Source organism: Triticum aestivum, chromosome 7B (genome assembly GCF_018294505.1).
Source record: "Triticum aestivum cultivar Chinese Spring chromosome 7B, IWGSC CS RefSeq v2.1, whole genome shotgun sequence".
Lineage (NCBI taxonomy): Eukaryota > Viridiplantae > Streptophyta > Magnoliopsida > Poales > Poaceae > Triticum > Triticum aestivum.
In genome coordinates this window covers 600,075,149-600,087,499 of record NC_057813.1, presented here as the reverse complement: position 1 = coordinate 600,087,499, position 12,351 = coordinate 600,075,149, and the positions used below count along the sequence as shown (strand labels likewise).

Genomic DNA, 12,351 nt, shown 5'->3' with positions numbered 1-12,351 from the left:
CCTCAGAATTTTCAGAATCCAGTTCCTCCACCAATCCATCCTCGTCCTCTTCCTCCATCACCCTCTGCATTTCATCCCCTTCCTCATCCCCATCAGCAAAACCAGAACCAACTAATATTATCGACTGGCTACTCTACCCAGTATCATGACCACAAACATTGTGTGGCACGTAGTCTGACTCTTTCTCGGGTTGGCTAGCATCCACATCTTGTGGCTGTGACCCGGATAAAACAATCTCATTAGCCACTTCACTGCCTTGGCCGGGTTCATACCCCCTGTGGAGTTGTACGGCATTCTCCTCCTTCGGCACAGGTTGCACAAGTACATATGGGTGGATTCTTCGGTCTCGGCAGCGTCTTAACAGGGACAACCAATGTTGGCTCCTATCTATCGGCATCAACTCCCACTTGACATTTTTACAAGATTTGGTCCACAATGCGTGAATACTGACGGAACATACTTCAGGATCCAGCCCGAAACTAGTTGTCAACCAGTACTTCAATTGTCTAATGTCCAGTCTGTCCGGGTCTGCTAGTGTCATGACGCCATTTTTAAACTCGCTAAGATCAACTCCCAACTCATTATATCGAACGTTACCAGCGCCGTAGTAAACAGTCAAATTTACCGATTCAGACATTTTCACCTGTCAGACATTGTCATCTTCTCATTAATCACAACGAACACTAATATTACCCGCTACACTAACTACGCGCTAAAATGCCACCACAAACATATTAACACTAACTAATAAACTATACAATTTAGAGAAAATTTGTGACGCCATGGTTATACCTTCGAAGCGTGCGTCTCTTCCGGTCACCGACACCGGCCACCGGACAACGGCAGCGCTGCCCACTCGACGACCGGAGGTTCAACTCCGGTCACCCCCCAAGCTGCTGCTCCTCCTCACCACCTCCTCCTCCACAGCTGCTGCTCCTCCTCACCACCATCTCCTTCCCAACCGGACCTCCTCCACCCCACCATGGCTCCTCCCCCAAGCGCATAAAAAACTATCCCATAACAAAAAAACACCGTAGGCCGGTGGAGAATGCTATGATCTATCTATTCTGTGCCTTGGTTGTGTAAATGAGTGCAAATTGGAGGAGATCAGGGAGGGGGAGCTCTACAGAGAAGAACGAAAGGAACGAGAAAGAACAGAGGCGAGCACGAAGAGGAAGGTGACGACGGGATTGGCCTTATCCAGACCTTTTCGGTCTAGGCCTGGCCGAAAAGCTTTTCAGCTGCGGGCTGGCCGAAAACGGCCCATTTCGGTCTAGGCCTGGCCGAAGCTACTATTTTCGGCCCACGCCCACCCGACGACACCTCTTCGGCCCAACTGAGGCTCATTTCGGCCTACGGCTGGACGAAAAGTCCTTTTCGGCCAAATTCTGGCCGAAAACTACTACTTCGGCCACCACAAGGCCGACGGGCTACTAGTTTTGGTTTTTTTTGCATTACGTCCTATAGTTTCCGAAAATGCTATAAAATATATCATAGTTTTGAAAAAAAATCAGTTTTTTGTGTCCCTGTGTCCCTCTTCTTCCTCCAGTCCTTTTCTTCCTCAAGTGCAAAGAGAGTGAGAGAGACGTAGTTCTAAGGCTGCGCCAACAGGCAAGCATCCAACACGGAGCGCGTCGGCCATTGCCGCGCGGGCAGTGCCCGTCTCCTGCTCGCACGATCTCAAGAAATCAAGATAGACGGCTACTCCGGAGCCAAGGGGCTCGGCAAAGGTTCCTGCATTGCGTCCGAGTTGTTCTCCATCGGAGGCCGTCTCTGGCGTCTCCAGTACTACCCCGACGGCTACTCCGGCTACCCTGACTGGATAGCAATCTACCTCTGCCTCGACCCCGCCGACGTCAACACAATTAACATGCAGTTCGACATCAGTTTGCTCGACCAGGATGGGAACCCCGTGTCAGCGTACAGCAAAACCAGCAACACATGCACCTTCTCCAAACAAAGTGGAACCTATGGTTTCTGGCAGTTCATCCAGAAAAAAGAACTGGAGGACTCAGCTGATTGCCTGAAGGATGACGTCTTCACTGTCAGGTGTCATTACCATGGCAAAGGAGATCTTCACGGAAACCATCCCGGCCTCCGTCGTCGTGCCACCGCCTGACGTGCTCCAGCATCTCGGCCGGCTCCTCTCCAGCGGCAACGGGGCGGATGTCACGTTCGAGGTTGGGGACGAGAAGTTCCCCGCACACAGGTGCATGCTCGCAGCTCGGTCCTCAGTCTTCAAGGATGAAGGAGAAGACGGACGCCAGGTCGCCAGCGTCCGGCTGGACGGCATCGAAGCTAAAGTGTTCAAGGCCATGCTGCACTTTGTTTACACCGACTCGTTGCCGCATATAGACGCGGGAGACGCGGCGGTGATGGCTCAGCATTTGCTTGTGGTGGCGGACAGATTCAACCTGGGGCGGCTGAAGTTGATGTGTGAGGACACGCTGCGCAGCTACATCGACACCAGCACGGCGGCGACCATATTGGCGCTGGCCGAGCAGCATGGCTGTGGGGCGCTCAAGGACGCATGCTTCAAGTTCCTTGCGTCTCTCGGCAATTTCAAAGCACTCACGGCCAGCGATGGCTTTGAGCATCTGATGAGGAGCTGCCCCTCTCTCCTCAAGGAGCTGGCTGCCAATCTGGCTACCTAGGTGTCGGGTTTGGAAGCAGTTGGTAAATTGTAGTTTATCCACCGTTGCTCTTTTCCATTTTGTGGAGACGATAATGCGTACTCCCTCCTATCCACAATAAGTGTCGTGCGTTTGTTTTGGATTGAAGGGAGTAGCTTATTATGTCCTTATCATTTTATCTGTTCTTTTCATTCATATTTGGTTTTTGATCTAACTGCTGGTACTCCATCCGTCTGGATTTGTTAGGCAATTTTTCATTTTTGACTAAAATTTACCTATTAGAGCATGGTTAATAACATAACCAACTGTTGGCCATATAAAATTTAACTAATCTCTATTATTAAAGGGAGTTTGCTCACAATTGCTATAACTCCTCTTATACGTCCCCACGAGACTCACCCAGCCTCCGATCTCCGCTCAGAAAAAACAAAAAAACAAACCTGAAATGAAAAAAAATAACCACTACCCATTAACACATATTCCATGGCCCTGTCTCCCTCCCGATCGCATATCCTGCCCACACTCTCTTGCAGTGGCGGAGCTTGAGCCGAAATCATGGGGGGGCCATGGGTTGGGGGAGGGGGGGCAAACATAATTGTTTTGGGGTGATTTTTAGTAGACAAATAGGCCTAATACTAAGCTATATTCAGAAATTTTCTTATGAGCTGGGGGGGGGGGGGCATGGCCGAGGTTGGCCCCCACCAAGCTCTGGCACTGCTCTCGTGCATGTCACCTTGCCGTCCTAGATCTCGATCCGCCACCAGGAGTCTCGCGTGGTCCACAGATGCCTCCCACCATTATTCGTTACCCTCCTCGTCTACATCGTGGATGGCGGCTGTTGTCCTGGTCGGCCGACACTCTTCTCCGACTCCTCGTGCTGCCCTCGTCTCCATCATGGTTGCATCACCCTTGTACAAAAGTAGAGCAAACGAGTGTGCGGGAAGGAGCTAGATGTTGAATTGTTGTGCGGGCAAGCGGGAAGCACTGGAGGCTTGTGTAGGCGGGTGGCTATGGAGAACAAGCCGATCAACCAACACCCTCTTTCATAGACCTCCTCGTGTTCAGAGCCCCACCCCGATTGAGCTTGGCCCTTGGGGGTCATGTCCCTTCTGGTTCAAGCTCTGCCCTAATATCATATTTATCCTTCCCTTCCTATCACCATTGCCCTCTCTGATCTCCTTCTGCGACATGCTGCTCCATGCATCAGTAGCTAAAAGGTGTCGAGCATGACATCTCTCTTCTTCTCAACTCCTTTGTGTTCTTTATCTTTCAGAGTATGTGCAGAAATTTAATGCTATTGTGGAAAGTGTACTATTGTGCGGAAAATTTGAGTTATTGTGCAGAATTTTTGAGCTATTGTGTACAATATTTTATAGAGAACGTGCTGTTCTGGACTGCAATAATTGAGAAAGAGTTAGTCATGGTCCTGATCATAAGCTATCCTTGTGATTCCCGCAGACTTAGAGTGTATCTACCATTCATGCTTTGTACATTGAACCTTTTCAGCGGCATTACACAGAGTTGTTGGGGAACGTAGTAATTTCAAAAAATTTCCTACACACACGCAAGATCATGGTGATGCGTAGCAACGAGAGGGGAGAGTGTTGTCCACATACCCTCGTAGACCGAAAGCGGAAGCGTTATGACAACGCGGTTGATGTAGTCGTACGTCTTCACGGCCCGACTGATCAAGCACCGAAACTACGGCACATCCGAGTTCTAGCACACGTTCAGCTCGATGACGATCCCCAGACTTCGATCCAGCAAAGTGTCGGGGAAGAGTTCCCAGCACGACGGCGTGGTGACGATCTTGATGTTCTACCGTCGCAGGGCTTCGCGTAAGCACTGCTACAATATTATCGAGGATTATGGTGGAGGGGGGCACCGCACACGGCTAAGAGAACGATCACGAAGATCAACTTGTGTGTCTAGAGGTGCCCCCTGCCCCCGTATATAAAGGAAAAGGGGGGGGGGTGCGGCCGGCCCTAGGAGGAGGCGCGCCGGAGGATTCCTACTCCTACCGGGAGTAGGACTCCCCCCCTTTCCCTAGTTGGATTAGGACTTGGGGGGAAGGAGGAGAGGGGGGAAAGGAAAGGGGGGGCGCCGCCCCCCGTCCTTGTCCAATTCGGACTGGGGGGGGGGGAGGGGCACGCGGCAGCCCCTAGGCCTCCTCTCCTCTACCTCCACTAGGCCCATTAAGGCCCATTAGGTTACCGGGGGGTTCCGGTAACCTCCCGGTACTCCGGTAAAATGCCGATTTCACCCGGAACACTTCCGATGTCCAAACATAGGCTTCCAATATACCAATCTTCATGTATCGACCATTTCGAGACTCCTCGTCATGTCCATGATCACATTCGGGACTCCGAACAACCTTCGGTACATCAAAATATATAAAATCATAATGAAACTGTCATCGTAACGTTAAGCGTGCGGACCCTACGGGTTTGAGAACAATGTAGACATGACCGAGACACGTCTCCGGTCAATAACCAATAGCGGAACCTGGATGCTCATATTGGCTCCTACATATTCTACGAAGATCTTTATCGGGCAGACCGCATAACAACATATGTTGTTCCCTTTGTCATCGGTATGTTACTTGCCCGAGATTCGATCGTCCGTATCTCAATACCTAGTTCAATCTCGTTACCGGCAAGTCTCTTTACTCGTTCCGTAATACATCATCTTGCAACTAACTCATTAGTTGCATTGCTTGCAAGGCTTAAGTGATGTGCATTACCGAGAGGGCCCAAAGATACCTCTCCGACAATCGGAGTGACAAATCCTAATCTCGAAATACGCCAACCCAACATGTACCTTTGGAGACACATGTAGAGCACCTTTATAATCACCCAGTTACGTTGTGACGTTTGGTAGCACACAAAGTGTTCCTCTGGCAAACGGGAGTTGCATAATCTCATAGTCATAGGAACATGTATAAGTCATGAAGAAAGCAATAGCAACATACTAAACGATCGGGTGCTAAGCTAATGGAATGGGTCATGTCAATCACATCATTCTCCTAATGATGTGATCCCGTTAATCAAATGACAACACATGTCTATGGTTAGGAAACATAACCATCTTCGATCAACGAGCTAGTCAAGTAGAGGCATACTAGTGACATTTAGTTTGTCTATGTATTCACACAAGCATTATGTTTCCGGTTAATACAATTCTAGCATGAATAATAAACATTTATCATGATATAAGGAAATAAATAATAACTTTATTATTGCCTCTAGGGCATATTTCCTTCAGTCTCCCACTTGCACTAGAGTCAATAATCTAGATTACACAGTAATAATTCTAACACCCATGGAGCCTTGGTGCTGATCATGTTTTGCTCGTGGAAGAGACTTAGTCAACGGGTCTGCTACATTCAGATCCGTATGTATCTTGCAAATCTCTATGTCTCCCACCTGGACTAGATCCCAGATGGAATTGAAGCGTCTCTTGATGTGCTTGGTTCTCTTGTGAAATCTGGATTCCTTTGCCAAGGCAATTGCACCAGTATTGTCACAAAAGATTTTCATTGGACCCGATGCACTAGGTATGACACCTAGATCGGATATGAACTCCTTCATCCAGACTCCTTCGTTTGCTGCTTCCGAAGCAGCTATGTACTCCGCTTCACATGTAGATCCCGCCACGACGCTTTGTTTAGAACTGCACCAACTGACAGCTCCACCGTTTAATGTAAATACGTATCCGGTTTGTGATTTTGAATTGTCCGGATCAGTGTCAAAGCTTGCATCAACGTACCATTTACGATGAGCTCTTTGTCACCTCCATATATGAGAAACATATCCTTAGTCCTTTTCAGGTATTTCAGGATGTTCTTGACCGCTGTCCACTGATCCACTCCTGGATTACTTTGGTACCTCCCTGCTAGACTTATAGCAAGACACACATCAGGTCTGGTACACAGCATTGCATACATGATAGAGCCTATGGCTGAAGCATAGGGAACATCTTTCATTTTCTCTCTATCTTCTGCAGTGGTCGGGCATTGAGTCTTACTCAACTTCACACCTTATAACACAGGCAAGAATCCTTTCTTTGCTTGATCCATTTTGAACTTCTTCAAAACTTTGTCAAGGTATGTGATTTGTGAAAGTCCAATTAAGCATCTTGATCTATCTCTATAGATCTTAATGCCCAATATGTAAGCAACTTCACCGAGGTCTTTCATTGAAAAACTCTTATTTAAGTATCCCTTTATGCTATCCAGAAATTTTATATCATTTCCGATTAGCAATATGTCATCCACATATAATATCAGAAATGTTACAGAGCTCCCACTCACTTTCTTGTAAATACAGGCTTCTCCAAAAGTCTGTAAAAAAACCAAATGCTTTGATCACACTATCAAAGCATTTATTCCAACTCCGAGAGGCTTGCACCAGTCCGTAAATGGATTGCTGGAGCTTGCACACTTTGTTAGCTCCCTTTGGATCGACAAAACCTTCTGGCTGCATCATATACAACTCTTCTTCCAGAAATCCATTCAAGAATGCATTTTTAACATCCATCTGCCAAATTTCATAATCATAAAATGCGGCAATTGCTAACATGATTTGGACAGACTTAAGCATCGCTACGGGTGAGAAGGTCTCATCGTAGTCAATCCCTTGAACTTGTCGAAAACCTTTTGCGACAAGTCGAGCTTTGTAGACAGTAACATTACCGTCAGCGTCAGTCTTCTTCTTGAAGATCCATTTATTCTCAATTGCTTGCCGATCATTGGGCAAGTCAACCAAAGTCCACATTTTGTTCTCATACATGGATCCCATCTCAGATTTCATGGCTGCAAGCCATTTTGCGGAATCTGGGCTCACCATTGCTTCTTCATAGTTCGTAGGTTCATCATGATCTAGTAGCATGACTTCCAGAACAGGATTACCATACCACTCTGGTGCGGATCTTACTCTGGTTGATCTACGAGGTTCAGTAGTAACTTGTTCTGAAGTTTCATGATCATCATCATTAGCTTCCTCACTAAATGGTGTAGGTGTCACAGAACCCGATTTCTGTGATGTACTACTTTCCAATAAGGGAGCAGGTACAGTTACCTCATCAAGTTCTACTTTCCTCCCACTCACTTCTTTCGAGAGAAACTCCTTCTCTAGAAAGGATCCATTCTTAGCAACAAATATCTTGCCTTCAGATCTGTGATAGAAGGTGTACCCAACAGTCTCCTTTGGGTATCCTATGAAGATACATTTCTCCGATTTGGGTTCGAGCTTATCAGGTTGAAGCTTTTTCACATAAGCATCGCAACCCCAAACTTTTAGAAACGACAACTTTGGTTTCTTGCCAAACCACAGTTCATAAGGCGTCGTCTCAACGGATTTTGATGGTGCCCTATTTAACGTGAATGCGATCGTCTCTAAAGCATAACCCCAAAATGATAGCGGTAAATCTGTAAGAGACATCATAGATCGCACCATATCAAGTAAAGTATGATTACAACGTTTGGACACACCATTACGCTGTGGTGTTCCGGGTGGCGTGAGTTGCGAAACTATTCCGCATTGTTTCAAATGTAGACCAAACTCGCAACTCAAATATTCTCCTCCACGATCAGATCGTAGAAACTTTATTTTCTTGTTACGATGATTTTCAACTTCACTCTGAAATTCTTTGAACTTTTCAAATGTTTCAGACTTATGTTTCATTAAGTAGATATACCCATATCTGCTTAAATCATTTGTGAAGGTGAGAAAATAACGATATCCGCCACGAGCTTCAACATTCATTGGACCACATACATCTGTATGTATGATTTCCAACAAATCTGTTGCTCTCTCCATAGTGCCGGAGAACGGCATTTTAGTCATCTTGCATATGAGGCACGGTTCGCAAGTACCTAGTGATTCATAATCAAGTGGTTCCAAAAGTCCATTAGTATGGAGTTTCTTCATGCGCTTTACACCGATATGACCAAAACGGCAGTGCAACAAATAAGTTGCACTATCATTATCAACTCTGCATCTTTTGGCTTCAACATTATGAATATGTGTATCACTACTATCGAGATTCATCAAAAATAGACCACTCTTCAAGGGTGCAGGACCATAAAAGATATTACTCATATAAACAGAACAACCATTATTCTCCGATTTAAATGAATAACCATCTCGCATCAAACAAGATCCAGATATAATGTTCATGCTCAACGCTGGCACCAAATAACAATTATTTAGGTCTAATACTAATCTCGATGGTAGATGTAGAGGTAGCATGCCGACCGCGATCACATCGACTTTGGAACCATTTCCCACGTGCATCGTCACCTCGTCCTTCGCCAGTGTTCGCTTAATCCGTAGTCCCTGTTTCGAGTTGCAAATATTAGCAACAAAACTAGTATCAAATACCCAGGTGCTACTGCGAGCTCTAGTAATGTACACATCAATAACATGTATATCATATATACCTTTATTCACCTTGCCATCCTTCTTATCCGCCAAATACTTGGGGCAGTTCCGCTTCCAGTTACCAGTCTGCTTGCAGTAGAAGCACTCAGTTTTAGGCTTAGGTCCAGATTTGGGTTTCTTCTCCTGAGCAGCAACTTGCTTGCTGTTCTTCTTGAAGTTCCCCTTCTTCTTTCCTTTGCCCTTTTTCTTGAAACTAGTGGTCTTGTTGACCATCAACACTTGATGCTCCTTCTTGATTTCTACCTCCGCAGCTTTTAGCATTGCGAAGAGCTCGGGAATTGTCTTATACATCCCTTGCATGTTATAGTTCATCACAAAGCTCTTGTAGCTTGGTGGTAGTGATTGGAGAATTCTGTCAATGACGCAATCATCCAGAAGATTAACTCCCAGTTGAATCAAGTGATTATTATACCCAAACATTTTGAGTATATGCGCACTGACAGAACTGTTCTCCTCCATCTTGCAGCTATAGAACTTATTGGAGACTTCATATCTCTCAATCCGGGCATTTGCTTGAAATATTAACTTCAACTCCTGGAACATCTCATATGCTCCATGACGTTCAAAACGTCGTTGAAGTCCCGGTTCTAAGCCGTAAAGCATGGCACATTGAACTATCGAGTAGTCATCAGCTTTGCTCTGCCAGACTTTCTTAACGTCGTCAGTTGCATCAGCAGCAGGCCTGGCACTCAGCGGTGCTTCCAGGACGTAATTCTTCTGTGTAGCAGTGAGGATAATCCTCAAGTTACGGACCCAGTCCGTGTAATTTCTACCATCATCTTTCAACTTTGCTTTCTCAAGGAACGCATTAAAATTCAATGGAACAACAACACGGGCCATCTATCTACAATCAAACATAAACAAGCAAGATACTATCAGGTACTAAGTTCATGATACATTTAAGTTTAATTAACTTAAGAACTCCCACTTAGAAAGACATCCCTCTAATCTTCTAAGTGATCACGTGATCCAAATCAACTAAACCATAACCGATCATCACGTGAAATGGAGTAGTTTTCAATGGTGAACATCACTATGTTGATCATATCTACTATATGATTCACGCTCGACCTTTCGGTCTTAGTGTTCCGAGGCCATATCTGCATATGCTAGGCTCGTCAAGTTTAACCTAAGTATTCTGCGTGTGCAAAATTGGCTTGCACCCATTGTAGATGGACGTAGAGCTTATCACACCCGATCATCACGTGGTGTCTAGGCACGACGAACTTTGGCAACGGTGCATACTCAGGGAGAACACTTTTATCTTCAAATTTAGTGAGAGATCATCTTATAATGCTACCATCAATCAAAGCAAGATAAGATGAATAAAAGATAAACATCACATGCAATCAATATAAGTGATATGATATGGCCATCATCATCTTGTGCTTGTGATCTCCATCTCCGAAGCATCGTCATGATCACCATCATCACCGGCGCGACACCTTGGTCTCCATCGTAGCATCGTTGTTGTCTCGCCAATCTTATGCTTCTACGACTATCGCTACCACTTAGTGATAAAGTAAAGCATTACAGGGCGATTGCATTGCATACAATAAAATTTAGCATCATGTCTTGACCATATCACATCACAACATGCCCTGCAAAAAAAGTTAGACGTCCTCTACTTTGTTTGTTGCAAGTTTTACGTGGCTGCTACGGGCTTAGCAAGAACCAATCTTACCTACGCATCAAAACCACAACGATAGTTTGTCAAGTTGGTGCTGTTTTAACCTTCGCAAGGACCGGGCATAGCCACACTCGGTTCAACTAAAGTTGGAGAAACTGACACCCGCTAGCCACCTGCGTGCAAAGCACGTCGGTAGAACCAGTCTCGCGTAAGCGTACGCGTAATGTCGGTCCGGGCCGCTTGATCCAACAATACCGCCGAACCAAAGTATGACATGCTAGTAAGCAATATGACTTATATCGCCCACAACTCACTTGTGTTCTACTCGTGCATATAACATCAACACATAAAACCTAGGCTCGGATGCCACTGTTGGGGAACATAGTAATTTCAAAAAAATTCCTACGCACACGCAAGATCATGGTGATGCATAGCAACGAGAGGGGAGAGTGTTGTCCATGTACCCTCGTAGACCGAAAGCGGAAGCGTTATGACAACGCGGTTGATGTAGTCGTATGTTTTCACGGCCCGACTGATCAAGCACCGAAACTACGGCACCTCCGAGTTCTAGCACACGTTCAGCTCGATGACGATCCCCGGACTCCGATCCAGCAAAGTGTCGGGGAAGAGTTCCGTCAGCACGACGGCGTGGTGACGATCTTGATGTTCTACCGTCGCAGGGCTTCGCCTAAGCACCGCTACAATATTATCGAGGATTATGGTGGAGGGGGGCACCGCACACGGCTAAGAGAACGATCACGAAGATCAACTTGTGTGTCTAGAGGTGCCCTCCTGCTCCCGTATATAAAGGAGCAAGGGGGGGTGCGGCCGGCCCTAGGAGGAGGCGCGTCGGAGGAGTCCTACTCCTACCGGGAGTAGGACTCCCCCCTTTCCCTAGTTGGATTTGGACTTGGGGGAAGGAGGAGAGGGGGGAAAGGAAAGGGGGGGCGCCGCCCCCCCTCCTTGTCCAATTCGGACATGGGGGGGGGGGGGCGGAAGCCCCTAGGCCTCCTCTCCTATTCCTCCACTAGGCCCATTAAGGCCCATTAGGTTACCGGGGGGTTCCAACCTCCCGGTACTCCGGTAAAATGCCGATTTCACCCGAAACACTTCCGATGTTCAAACATAGGCTTCCAATATATCAATCTTCATGTCTCGACCATTTCGAGACTCCTCGTCATGTCCGTGATCACATCCGGGACTCCGAACAACCTTCGGTACATCAAAATATATAAGCTCATAATGAAACTGTCATCGTAACGTTAAGCATGCGGGACCTACAGGTTTGAGAACAATGTAGACATGACCGAGACACGTCTCCGGTCAATAACCAATAGCGGAACCTGGATGCTCATATTGGCTCCTACATATTCTACGAAGATCTTTATCGGTCAGACCGCATAACAACATACGTTGTTCCCTTTGTCATCGGTATGTTACTTGCCTGAGATTCGATCGTCGGTATCTCAATACCTAGTTCAATCTCGTTACTGGCAAGTCTCTTTACTCGTTCCGTAATACATCATCTTGCAACTAACTCATTAGTTGCATTGCTTGCAAGGCTTAAGTGATGTGCATTACCGAGAGGGCCCAGAGATACCTCTCCGACAACCGGAGTGACAAATCCTAATCTCGAAATACGCCA

At 46.5% G+C, this 12,351-nt stretch overlaps 1 pseudogene; it reads left to right on the top strand.

Annotated features, from left to right (window-relative positions):
* The first annotated feature begins 782 nt into the window (after positions 1-782).
* Positions 783-2,654, top strand: LOC123158241 (BTB/POZ and MATH domain-containing protein 2-like; annotated as a pseudogene).
* Positions 2,655-12,351: the final 9,697 nt, after the last annotated feature.